Genomic DNA, 11,637 nt, shown 5'->3' with positions numbered 1-11,637 from the left:
ACAAGTGCTGATGGTGGGGCTAATGGATGCAGATGGAGCATTATCTTTCAGTTGTGATTGAGGACGATGGAGGAGGTATTTGAAGATTGAGGAGAGATGTGAAAAAAAACTAGAAATGTGGGAAAGTCAAGAGAATCAAGAAACGTAATTTTCAGGAAGCATTCGGGATAAAGCAGAAAGCACTGGAGGCTCACTTCAAGTAGGTAGTCACTAATTTATAGTGGAATAAATTTGGGAAAATTCGGGGTGCCTGGGTGGCTCAGTCCGTTGAGCATCTGACTTTGGCTCAGGTCATGATACCATGGTTTGTGAATTCGAGCCCCACCGTCCAACTTCGGCTCAGGTCATGGTCTCATGGCTTGTGAGTTCAAGCCCCACCATCGGGCTAGCTGCTGTCAGCACAGAGCCTACTTCGGATCCTCTGTCTCCCGCTCTCTCTCTGCCCCTCCCCCATTCATGCTCACTCTCTCTCTCTCTCTCAAATATAAATAAACATTTTTAAAAATTGGACAAATTACACAGTCAGGCAAGATTGTCTGTTTTCCTCTCGTTCTTCTCAGATTCATTGGTGTGGGTATGTAGTAGACAGAATTGGTGGCTTGAGCAAGGAAGAACACTGAAGCCAAAAACAGGCAAAGGAATTGGGGGTATATGCAACAGAGTAATTACACTGACTGCAAATGGAATTTAAACTTGGTCAAGATAGAAAAGAGGAGGCACCTGAGTGGCTCAGTTGGTTAAGTGCCCGACTCTTGGTTTCAGCTCAAGTCATGATCTAATAGTTCACGAGTTCAAGCCCCGAGTTGGGCTCTGCAGTGACAGTGCCCAGCCTACTTGGAATTCTCTCTGCCTCTCTCTCTCTCTCCCATTCTCTCTCTCTCTCTCTCTCTCTCTCTCTCAATAAAATAAACATTTTTTAAAGTAAAGTTATAAAATAAAAAGACAGAAAAGACATCAGGAGGGTGACAGTGACAAGGAAGTAGAATCAATGGGTTTGGAGATCTGGGTGGGATCAAATGTTTGGAATCATGATTCTAGAATGAGTGAGCTAGAAGATAGAAAGTGATAATCATGGAGTAGGAAGAGATGAAGATATTGCAATTATAAGTAATGACAAAATTCAGAGTAACATCTTTTTATTTGCCCCAGGACAATCACTACAGAGAAGAAAAATAGAATGTGACCAGAGGAAAATGAAGGGGGGGTTAAACACACAACTGTTGAAAGAACCAAAGCTTTTCAGAAGGGACTGCTACACTGCCTCCTTGGGAATTTTGTGGGTGTGGAGAAAACAGTAAGCAGCAGCAGCCGGTGTGAGAAAAGGACTCTGGGAAGACTTCATTTTCACAAACAACTATCTGCAATTATTTCACCAATTCGAAGTTCATTTGAGTTCTAACACTCCCCTTGTAATGTGCACTTAGCACATTAGTCATCTACACCTCAGTATAAATTCTGATAATTGGAGTGTTCTAATATTCTCCTGCCTCTGAACTTAGATTTGAGCAAGTGGAAGTTCTGAGTAGAAAAATTGAACAGATGGAATAAGAAACCTTGAGTGATATTCACATCAGCATTATTCATAAGAGCTAAAAAGAAAACAACCCAAGCGTCCATCAACTGATGAATAGATAAATACAATGTGGTATATCCAAACTGTGGGATATTATATGGCCACAAAAAGATCTGAAGTCCCGATATATGATACAACATGGATGAACCTTAAAAACATTACACTGAAGAGTGCCTGGGAGGCTCCATCGGTTAAGCAGCCCACTTCAGCTCAGGTCATGATCTCACGGTCCGTGAGTTCAGGCCCCATGTTGGGCTCTGTGCTGACAGCTCAGAGCCTGGAGGCTGCTTTGGATTCTGTGTCTCCTTCTCTCTCTGTACTTCCCCCACTCGCTTGCTCGCTCTCTCTCTCTCTCTCTCTCTCTCTCAAAAGTAAACAAACATTGTGCTCGCTTCAGCAGCACATATACTAAAATTGGAACGATACAGAGAAGATTAGCATGGCCCCTGTGCAAGGATGACACGCAAATTCGTGAAGCGTTCCATATTTTTGAGAAACGGGAACCCTCTTGCACTGTCGGTGGGAATGCAAACTGGTGCAGCCGCTCTGGAAAACAGTGTGGAGGTTCCTCAAAAAATTAAAAATAGAACTACCCTATGACCCAGCAATAGCACTGCTAGGAATTTACCCAAGGGATACAGGAGTGCTGATGCATAGGGGCACTTGTACCCCAATGTTTATAGCAGCACTCTCAACAATAGCCAAATTATGGAAAGAGCCTAAATGTCCATCAACTGATGAATGGATAAAGAAATTGTGGTTTATATACACAATGGAGTACTACGTGGCAGTGAGAAAGAATGAAATATGGCCCTTTGTAGCAATGTGTACGGAACTGGAGAGTGTTATGCTAAGTGAAATAAGCCATGCAGAGAAAGACAGATACCATATGGTTTCACTCTTATGTGGATCCTGAGAAACTTAACAGAAACCCATGGTGGAGGGGAAGGAAAAAAAAAAAAGAGGTTAGAGTGGGAGAGAGCCAAAGCATAAGAGACTCTTAAAAACTGAGAACAAACTGAGGGTTGATGGGGGGTGGGAGGGCGGGGAGGGTGGGTGATGGGTATTGAGGAGGGCACCTTTTGGGATGAGCACTGGGTGTTGTATGGAAACCAATTTGACAATAAATTTCACATTAAAAAAATTAAACAAACATTAAAAATTTTTTAATTAAAAAAATTACACTGAACAAAAGATGTCAGAAACAAAAAGCCATATATTGTATGATTCCATTTATATGGAATGTTCAGAATAGACAAATCTAGAGACAGAAAATAGATTAGTGGTTGCCTAGAGCTGTGGCTCCAGGGAGATTGTGAGTGATGGCTAAGGGGTATGGGTTTCCTTTTGGAGTAATAAATAGGTTCTAAAATTGATTGCCATGATGGATGCATACCTCTAAATCTACTAAAAAGCCACTTTAATGGGTGAATTGTGTGGTATGCAAATTATGTCTTTTGAAAAAAAGAAACCTTGCGTGAGCTTTGGACAGCTGCAGGACAGCATTAAAATAGACTACGGGAAAGAAGAATCTGGAAAACACTGAAAGAAGCTCTTTATCTTTCCTGAAATTTGACCTGAGCCCTGCTGCTAAGTCACACACCATGGGTGTCTCTTAAATCCACTCCATCACTATCTTGGGGCTGTTAGCCTTCCTCACAGAAATACGCATGGACCAAACTAACCTAGGCAGGTTTTCAGAGCACAGTGTTTAGAGTTCAGTTTCTAAATCCAAGCAAAAAAGGATTCAAAGCTCTCTCTGCCATAGGCTGCGTGTGTGACTTTGCACAAAGTCTCCTTACCACTTTGGTCTCAATTTCCAATGGAAATAATAACAGTGCCTATCTTACAGGACTGTTGTAAGAATTAAATGAGATTAGAAAGCCATAGCACTTTAAAGCAGCTGGCACAGGGGGCACCTGAGTGGCTCAGTCGGTTGAGCTTCTGACTCTTGATTTTGACTCAGGTCATGATCCCAGGGTCATGGGATCTAGCCTTTCATCCAGCTCCATGCTGAGCACAGAGCCTGCTTAAGATTCTCTCTCTCTCTCTCTCTCTCACTCTCACTCTCTCACTCTCTCCCTCTCCCTTCCCCCACCCCTCTCCCCTGCTTGCACTCTCTCTCAAAATTAAAAAAAAAAAAATAGCTGGCACATAATAACTGCTAAATAATTATACAACTTTAGGAATGTAAAGAGAGGGAGATAGAGAGTCCAACAAAATTTAAGGTGTACACTCCAGCACCCCACATTTATGTCCTTCCAGGCCAGGCAAACTGGAAAGAAGAGACATGTGTTCAAGAGAAGTATATTTCGGGGCGCCTGGGTGGCGCAGTCGGTTAAGCGTCCGACTTCAGCCAGGTCACGATCTCACGGTCCGTGAGTTCGAGCCCCGCGTCAGGCTCTGGGCTGATGGCTCGGAGCCTGGAGCCTGTTTCCGATTCTGTGTCTCCCTCTCTCTCTGCCCCTTCCCCGTTCATGCTCTGTCTCTCTCTGTCCCAAAAATAAATAAACGTTGAAAAAAAAAAAATTAAAAAAAAAAAAAAAAAGAAAAAAAAAAACAAGAGAAGTATATTTCGCCCCCTTCCTTCTCTCGCTACCCAGTACTTCCTAACTGACAAATATGCCCGTCTTTGGGTAAAATCTGCTCTTGCGACAAAGAAGAAATGGTAATAGTGCAGGGACAGCTACATTTCCACCCAAATACTCAACAGTGTTAGGTCCAATGCAAAAGAACTGCTGTACTGTCACCTTTTGTGAAAGAAGCAGGCCCAATGTCATCAAATGGCCTTCATAAGCTTATAAAGTAAAATTCTCCAGAAATATATTTTATGCATTTGATATTAAGAATCAAATAGGAATTTACTACCAGATGACTAAAACACTTGCTGAACTTGTAGATGTCATGTTCTATTGGGCATACAGATCTCCAGATACATTTAAGATTACAATTTATTAAGCAGTATAATCAAAGTAGGTACGGGCTATGGTGCCACATGAAAGAAAAATTAGTTCTATCAATCTAGGAAGGTTTCAGAGAGGAGGTGTCCTTTCAGCAGGCCTCGGAAGGGTGAGAAGTTCTAAAGCTGGGGAGGAAAGGAGGGACTGAGTAACTTCACAGGTGGATTTCATAGCAAGGGGATAGTGAGTAAAATGGGGAGTGTGGAGATCAGGTAGGCAGGGACAGGTTGCAGAGGTTTTGACTGCCAGGCTAGAGGTTTGGACCTTATTGTGTAAATTAAAGGAGGCAGAGAAGTGGTATGATAAAATCTGTGTTTGAGAGAAGAATTGTGGAATGTAACTTTAAACATATATACAAATAAATTAATATATAAATAATATATATAATTCACAATAGCAACAAAAATGTATAGTACCTAGAAATAACTCTAATGAAAGATTTTGTGTCAAAGACTCTTAGTTGTCCTTCAATACCCATTTGTCTTTCCTCCTGGTAATAGAATCTCTAGCTGAGCATGTAACCACACAGAATGAAGACTACCTTCTAGTGTCCTCTGGATGAACAGAAAGTCAAGGGGCAAGGCACTGCAGAGCCCTGGAAAAGGACGCTGTTTCACACATTACACCACAAGTGATTATCCATCCCGCTTCTCTTAGCAAAGGCCAGTGCCTCTATCTGCACTCAGGACTCAGACTCCTCTTTCAACAACTTTTCTTCAGTAACTACCCCTCCTTTGTCTTACAAAATCTGTGGCTCACCCTCCATTAGTATCATTCCCACTGGCTGACAAATATTTTCCAATATCTATAGTCATTAAAATCAAGAACTTTCTTGTCTCCATACCCACTTCCAGCCACTGCCCTACCTCCCTGCTTCCAAAAACGGCCATTTTTTGAGATTTAAATGCATAGTTGCCCCGCTTCTTCATTTGTTATTGTCTCTTTAGCCTGTTCCAAACTGTCCTGGGAACTCACTGTGACACTAAATATAGACGTCCATAGTGTCAATTCTCCCCTCCACTTTTCTATTCTCTCCTAATTTAACCCAAAACGCAGCATTCGATGCCACTGTCTCACGTTCTTCCTTTTGTAATACTCATCTTGCACACCTTCCTGGCTTTCCAACTCCCTTTCTGGCTGCTCCTACCCAGTGTCCTTGCTTCTCCTCCTGTACTGACCTCTTAGTACTAGACTTCCATAGAGCTCAATCTTGGACACTTTCTTCTTTCTCTACATTCTCTCCCCTAAAATGTTCTCTTCTATTCCCATGACTTTAAATAGCATCTATAAAAGATGATGACTTCAAAATTAGATTTTCCAGCCCAAATTTCTTCTCCCAACTCCTGTCTAGTATACCTGTCTCCGTGTGGATGTCTTAGGTATTTCAATTTTATCAAGTGTGCAGCCACACTCCTAATTTATACACAAACAAACAAAAAACAAACCTGTTTTCCTCTCACTTATCCTCCCTCACCAAGAGTTGTTCATGATAAACACCTGCATGTCAGCGGTGGGGCCCCTGGGTGCACCATTTAGAGCTCCCTTCAAGAAAACCTCTCTCAGAGGGCATGGTTGGTCTCTAGGTGCACACCTTCAGATCTGTTTTGATGTTCATTGTTCACTCTGAGGCAGTGCTTCCTGCGGCTGCTCCCAGGATGACTAAAAGCAGTAAGAGAACTAGAAGCAGGTGGTTTCAATGCAGGACTCCTCTAATGGGCAACCTTGGTCCAGGAACTCCCCACTAACCTATCCAACACTTTCTGAAAATGGCACTGAGGTCTGAAATTCTTCCTAAATAACCCTTACTTCCTTGCCCCTTTCCTTTTTCAGGTGACAGACCTGCATCATGCTTTGGGGTCTCCCCACCTACCCATGCTCCCTCCCTATAAATATCTATGGGAATGAATCATTAATGAACCAAACAGTTGACCACATCAGTGCCTCATTCAAACACTATCTTTTAGTTAGTATAAGCTTTAAAAGGGTCTCTAAATTTTTTCTGTCTTGGAGCTATATTTTTATGTAATTCCTTGAGGAGGAAAGATCGGAACAGGATGACCTCCAGGCAAGCCTGTAGTGGCATTAAACCCCTGGATCCTCTCCCTAATGGATGTCTCCTGAAGCATCACAGGAAGGGGGCCATGAGGACAACACCTGACTGGTACCTACCAATGAGATAAGGCATCACTGGCTGGCTCATCGATACCTCACAATCTATAGAGTGGAAACTATCACCCTTGAAACATTTGCCCCAGAATCCAATTACCCATGTAGCTGGTCAAAATACATAAAGGAAGGTCAAGCAAGTTGGGTTAACAATGAGGACATTGGGTGGGATACATTTTCTGAGGAGGCTATGGCTCTAACATTTTTTTTTTCAACGTTTATTTATTTTTGGGACAGAGAGAGACAGAGCATGAACGGGGGAGGGGCAGAGAGAGAGGGAGACACAGAATCGGAAACAGGCTCCAGGCTCCGACCTAACATTTTTAGGAATTGCCCACATCATTTCTCTTTTCACATCGCTAAATTCTGAAAAGACCGAGATAACTTTTTTGGTAACTTCTTTGGGAAGCCATCGAAAAGACCTAACTCCCATGCCAACAATGTTGGGATGGGTCTAAATATATAAAATTCCTAAAAGCAAAGTCACTTTTCATTGGCAAAAAAAAAAAAAAATCTACTATTTCTCAAATAACTATGCTCATAGCTAAAGTCTGGCTATTTAAAGTCATGAGGCTATTTTTTAACTATTACCCATTACCCAGATGCAGTTTTCCCTACCTGTGAGATATTTACTATAATTCTTAAAAAGAAACCAACTCTCCCCTATGCACAATTTTCAAACCTATTAAATGCTTATATGGCAACCACAAGAAGGTTTGGCTAGTTTAGAAAGAGCAGAGAAAAACCAAAGTATTGAGCCAAATTCAAAGGTCCAGAACTATGAAAAAAGGAATCCAATTCATAAAGATCCATGAGTTTTCAACTTGGAATAATTCAAATATTACCTCCTCAGAGAAGCTTTCCATGACTGCTTAGTCTCAATTAGCTCACCACCCATCACCACCACCGCCCCCAACAAGTAACTCTACTGAAAGTTCTGCTTGGTTTTCTCTATAGAACTTAACACCAGCTAAAACTGTGCTCATGCATTTGCTTTTCTCATGTCTGTCTTTCCCTACTGAAACCTGAGGCCCAAGAGAGCAGAACAGCATGCATGCTGCACGTGGACTTCGTTGTCGGGAGTGAGGATACAGGTAATAACCAAGAGCTCTGTACACATTTGAAAAAGAGAAAGAAAACTGGCCATGATATGGGATTAATTATGCAGGCTGCTAGAATGTTGGCTACAAGATTCAAATGTGTTAGCACTCCTTGGTTTGGCAGAAAGAACCAAGAGCTTTTGACAGAGAAAGGTATAAAAGTTCCAGTGATATTGCTGTGGGAAACAAAGACACTCAGCTATTATTTTAATACCTATCAAAATGACTTTAGAAAAATCCAGGTTTTTCTCCTCAAAAAAAAAAAAAAATCTTCTGTAGAATGTTGAATTTACATTTTGATGTTGGAGTAACCATTGTGTGCTGAGAGCTCTTCCCCAGGCCACATCAGTCCTAGAGAGCCAGGGAGATCATCAGGAATATAGTGACAGTTGCAGTAATCTTTGACTCTAGCCTCCAGTCTGTGAGGGCACTCCACTCCTAAAGGTCCAATCTTTGCCGATTCTTGTTGACCCGGGGTGGGGGTAGAGAGGCTCCACACACTCTGAGTCTTTTGTTAGACTTCTCCGCTCTTCCTTTGATGGCCTCTTCTATAAAGCAGCTCCTCTCCTCCCTGCTCTTTAGAGTTTCTTATTAGGCTACTAATGGCACTATACTCTGTTGGTTTTTATAGCTCTTACCCAGGATCTGAGATCAGATTTCTTCAGGTTCAAATCCAAGACAGTTAAGTCTTACACACAAAACTTCTCCGCTCCTATAATAATTAATCAGCCTTCCAAACCAAGGTACAAGTCTTTTCGTCAGTCTCCTATACCAAGGTGAGTTTCCTGACTATTCAGGATGTGTCTAGCAGTTTCTGGAGCCCCAGAGCCAAAGAATTCGTTCCTTAGTTGTCTCCCTATTTGCCTAGGAGCCCACATGCACATGACCTGATATTACAACATTCTCAATGATTAGTAGATTAGACTCCCTCCTACCTTGCACCCTACCATATTCCCTCGTCAAGGTAAAACTCTAATGTGGTATGAACTTGGTGCCTTTCAAGAGAATGGAAGTGCGAAATTTAGAAGCTCAGCTTATCAGTCAAAAGCTCTTTGTTTATTTCAGGATCTTACCTGAAACAGAGAAACATCATATGAAAGACAGTAAGAGAGAAACAGAGAAACAGGGAAAGAAAGAAAGAAAGAAAGAAAGAAAGAAAGAAAGAAAGAAAGAACAAACAAACGGAGGGAGGAAGGAAAATCAGTGGTTTGCTCTATAGTAAATAAAGGAGGAAAAAAACTGTGAATCAGTTAACATTTAGGACTTCTCTGTAGGAGTTGAATATTTCTCCTAAATACAGAGGTCAGCGGGCTGCCATGTAATATCTATTCAATCAGCTAGAACATTTTGCTCTTTAGTATAATGAAGCTTGTAAATAAAGCTAAGCTCTGAGTTGGTTCCCGAGGGGAAGATCATACAGTTTGCTTTGGTGGAATGTCAAGACGTAAGGGGAAAAAGTGATCATCAATAAACAAATGCACAGAACTGAATCATTACATTCTTTTTTGTAGACAAACCCTTCTTTATTTTGAGCCCTAAGTTAAGAAGTCACTGCTCCTCCTCTCTATAAATAACTTGGCACTTGGGGGCTACCATTTGTAATGGCCTGTAAGAGCCCCTCTGTACGTTTCCCCCATCATGTACCCATTGCATACCATTTGTTTGCATTCCATTTGTCAGCATGTGCATTTGCACTTGGTAGATTTGTGGGAAGGGGGAGAAGATCCAGCAGTCACACAAAACTCAACAAAAAAATTAAAGTGTTTATACTGCTGTGTTGGAAGTAGACTACCTTCAATAACCCCAGGAAACCTAATACTTGCTCCATTAAGCCTTCATAAAATCCATCTTCTTGCTTCCACACACACACACAGATTTGGTAAGTTCAAAGAAAGGAAAACAGATCTGCCCCACACCCTAAATGGATGTGATTTTTTATTTCATTTCTGTCCATTTCTAAGCAATATGTAAATAAAGCAGGGGAATAAGAATAGAGCTTGATAAAAATCAAATGTCAAAGGGGCCAACCATAGTAAGCTAATAAAGCCTTGCTCAAAATTAGCCAGAGATAGTTATCTGGCTTAACTCTTCTTTTCCATCTGAATTACCATTCTTCCCCTATTCAGAACTGCCTTTAGAGGGCTGATTACTATTGTGGTACCATAATGGCTTAGGATTTCATTTTTAAGAATTCCAAGGTCCGTGAAGAACAGAGTAGACTGCTCTTTGGAATTTTACTTAACAACAACAACAAAGACAGAAACACTCATAAATACAGAGAACAAACTGGTGGCTGCCAGAGGTATGGGTGAAATAGGTGAAGGGGATTAACAGATACAAACTTCCACTTATAAAATTAATAAATGAAGACGATGGAAAGTACAGCATAGGGAATATAGTCAGTACATTGTAATAACGTCGTATGGGGACTACACTTATCATGGTGAGCCCTGAGTGATGTATAAAACTGCTGAATCACTATGTTGTACATCTGAAAGGATATAACGTTACATGTCAACTGTACTCCAATAGTAAAAATTTTAAATTAAAAAGAAGGAAATGTTCATTTATACTGTTTTTCAATTTCTCTTCTGAAAATATTTTTGTTACAAGATTAAAATCAGATATATACTAAAAGGAGCAATTTTGTTGCTGAGATTCTTTTTGAAAGAGGGAAAATGAACAACTAATATGGGCATAAAATGGCAGCTGTCTCTGCCACTATTTGGGCTATCCTTGACCTTCAATTTTCACAGGAAGTAAGGACTTAGGAACCTCCAGCCCTAAGGGAGGTCCTACAGATCTGTTTGTGGCAACTGTAATTCTTGGAACTTAGTGTTCTCTTAAATTCCCACCCCACCCACACCACTGCATGACTGCATAATGCAATTCTTTCAGTCTTTGCCCTGGGCACACATTAAGCAATCTAAATCCCACAGTTAGAATCTCACCGAAAGAAGAGGAAGGGGCGAGGGGAGTATCTAATGATGAAAGAACAAAGATTTTTTTTTTTTCGTACTGTGCTAAAACAGAGTAAAACTTCCAAATGAAAATGAATGTTTGGGTTTTTGGTTTTGTTTCACTTAAGTTCCATTTTAAGAGGTCTATCTAAGGCATATGCAAAAAATCACTGGCCCTTACAAAACATCCATCTCTCCAAAGAGAGACCCATTAAATATTTCAGAAGTAAACTTTGAGTTGGCATCTTTCAAAACACTTATTTCCAAAAAATCTTCAAGCTAGAATTACAATTGTCTGGAATCCAATCTGTCACTGAACAAAACCTCAAAGGCATCATTCGTAATGGTGAAGTGGACTGAAGGGCAGACACACTGACAGCTGGCTCATTTCTTGCTTTGCCATGTAAATCCACTTTAACATAACTGGCTTGCACCCTAACTTTCAGAGTGATGGCTCTGCCTAGAAGCCAACCTAATTGGATAAGCTTATAACATATTTCCATAATGACAAAGAATCAGACCAAGCCTTCTAAGATTTCCATAGTCAGTCTAATGGAAAGACTGCTGGACAGAGAATGTTACCATTTAATGAATTGGATCCCTGCCCAAATTAGTCAATCCATCTATGCCTCAGTTTCCCATGTTAGAAATGAACATATCTGATAGCTTCTTGGTTCACGGAGAAGAATGAGATTCTGGTCTTTCTCCTGAACAAGTCAATTAAAATACTAGGTTATATGTGTGGAAAGATGCATATAGCAAATAGTGAGAGCACTGAAAGAATTAACAACATGCCTGCAAGATTTAACAGACTTTCTTATTATACAATATTATTCTTATTATACAATAAGAATAAGTATTCTTATTATACAATAAGA

General features: G+C 40.8%; 1 non-coding gene across 1 annotated transcript; it reads left to right on the top strand.

The window, feature by feature from the left end:
* Nucleotides 1–1,957: 1,957 nt before the first annotated feature.
* Nucleotides 1,958–2,064, top strand: LOC125913882 (U6 spliceosomal RNA). The gene has a single exon (XR_007455151.1). It is a non-coding gene; the product is annotated as a U6 spliceosomal RNA (small nuclear RNA).
* The last annotated feature ends 9,573 nt before the right edge of the window (nucleotides 2,065–11,637 follow it).

This window comes from Panthera uncia (genome assembly GCF_023721935.1).
Source record: "Panthera uncia isolate 11264 chromosome C1 unlocalized genomic scaffold, Puncia_PCG_1.0 HiC_scaffold_4, whole genome shotgun sequence".
NCBI lineage: Eukaryota > Metazoa > Chordata > Mammalia > Carnivora > Felidae > Panthera > Panthera uncia.
The sequence above is the reverse complement of the archived record's forward strand: the minus strand, read 5'-3'. Positions and strand labels throughout refer to the sequence as shown.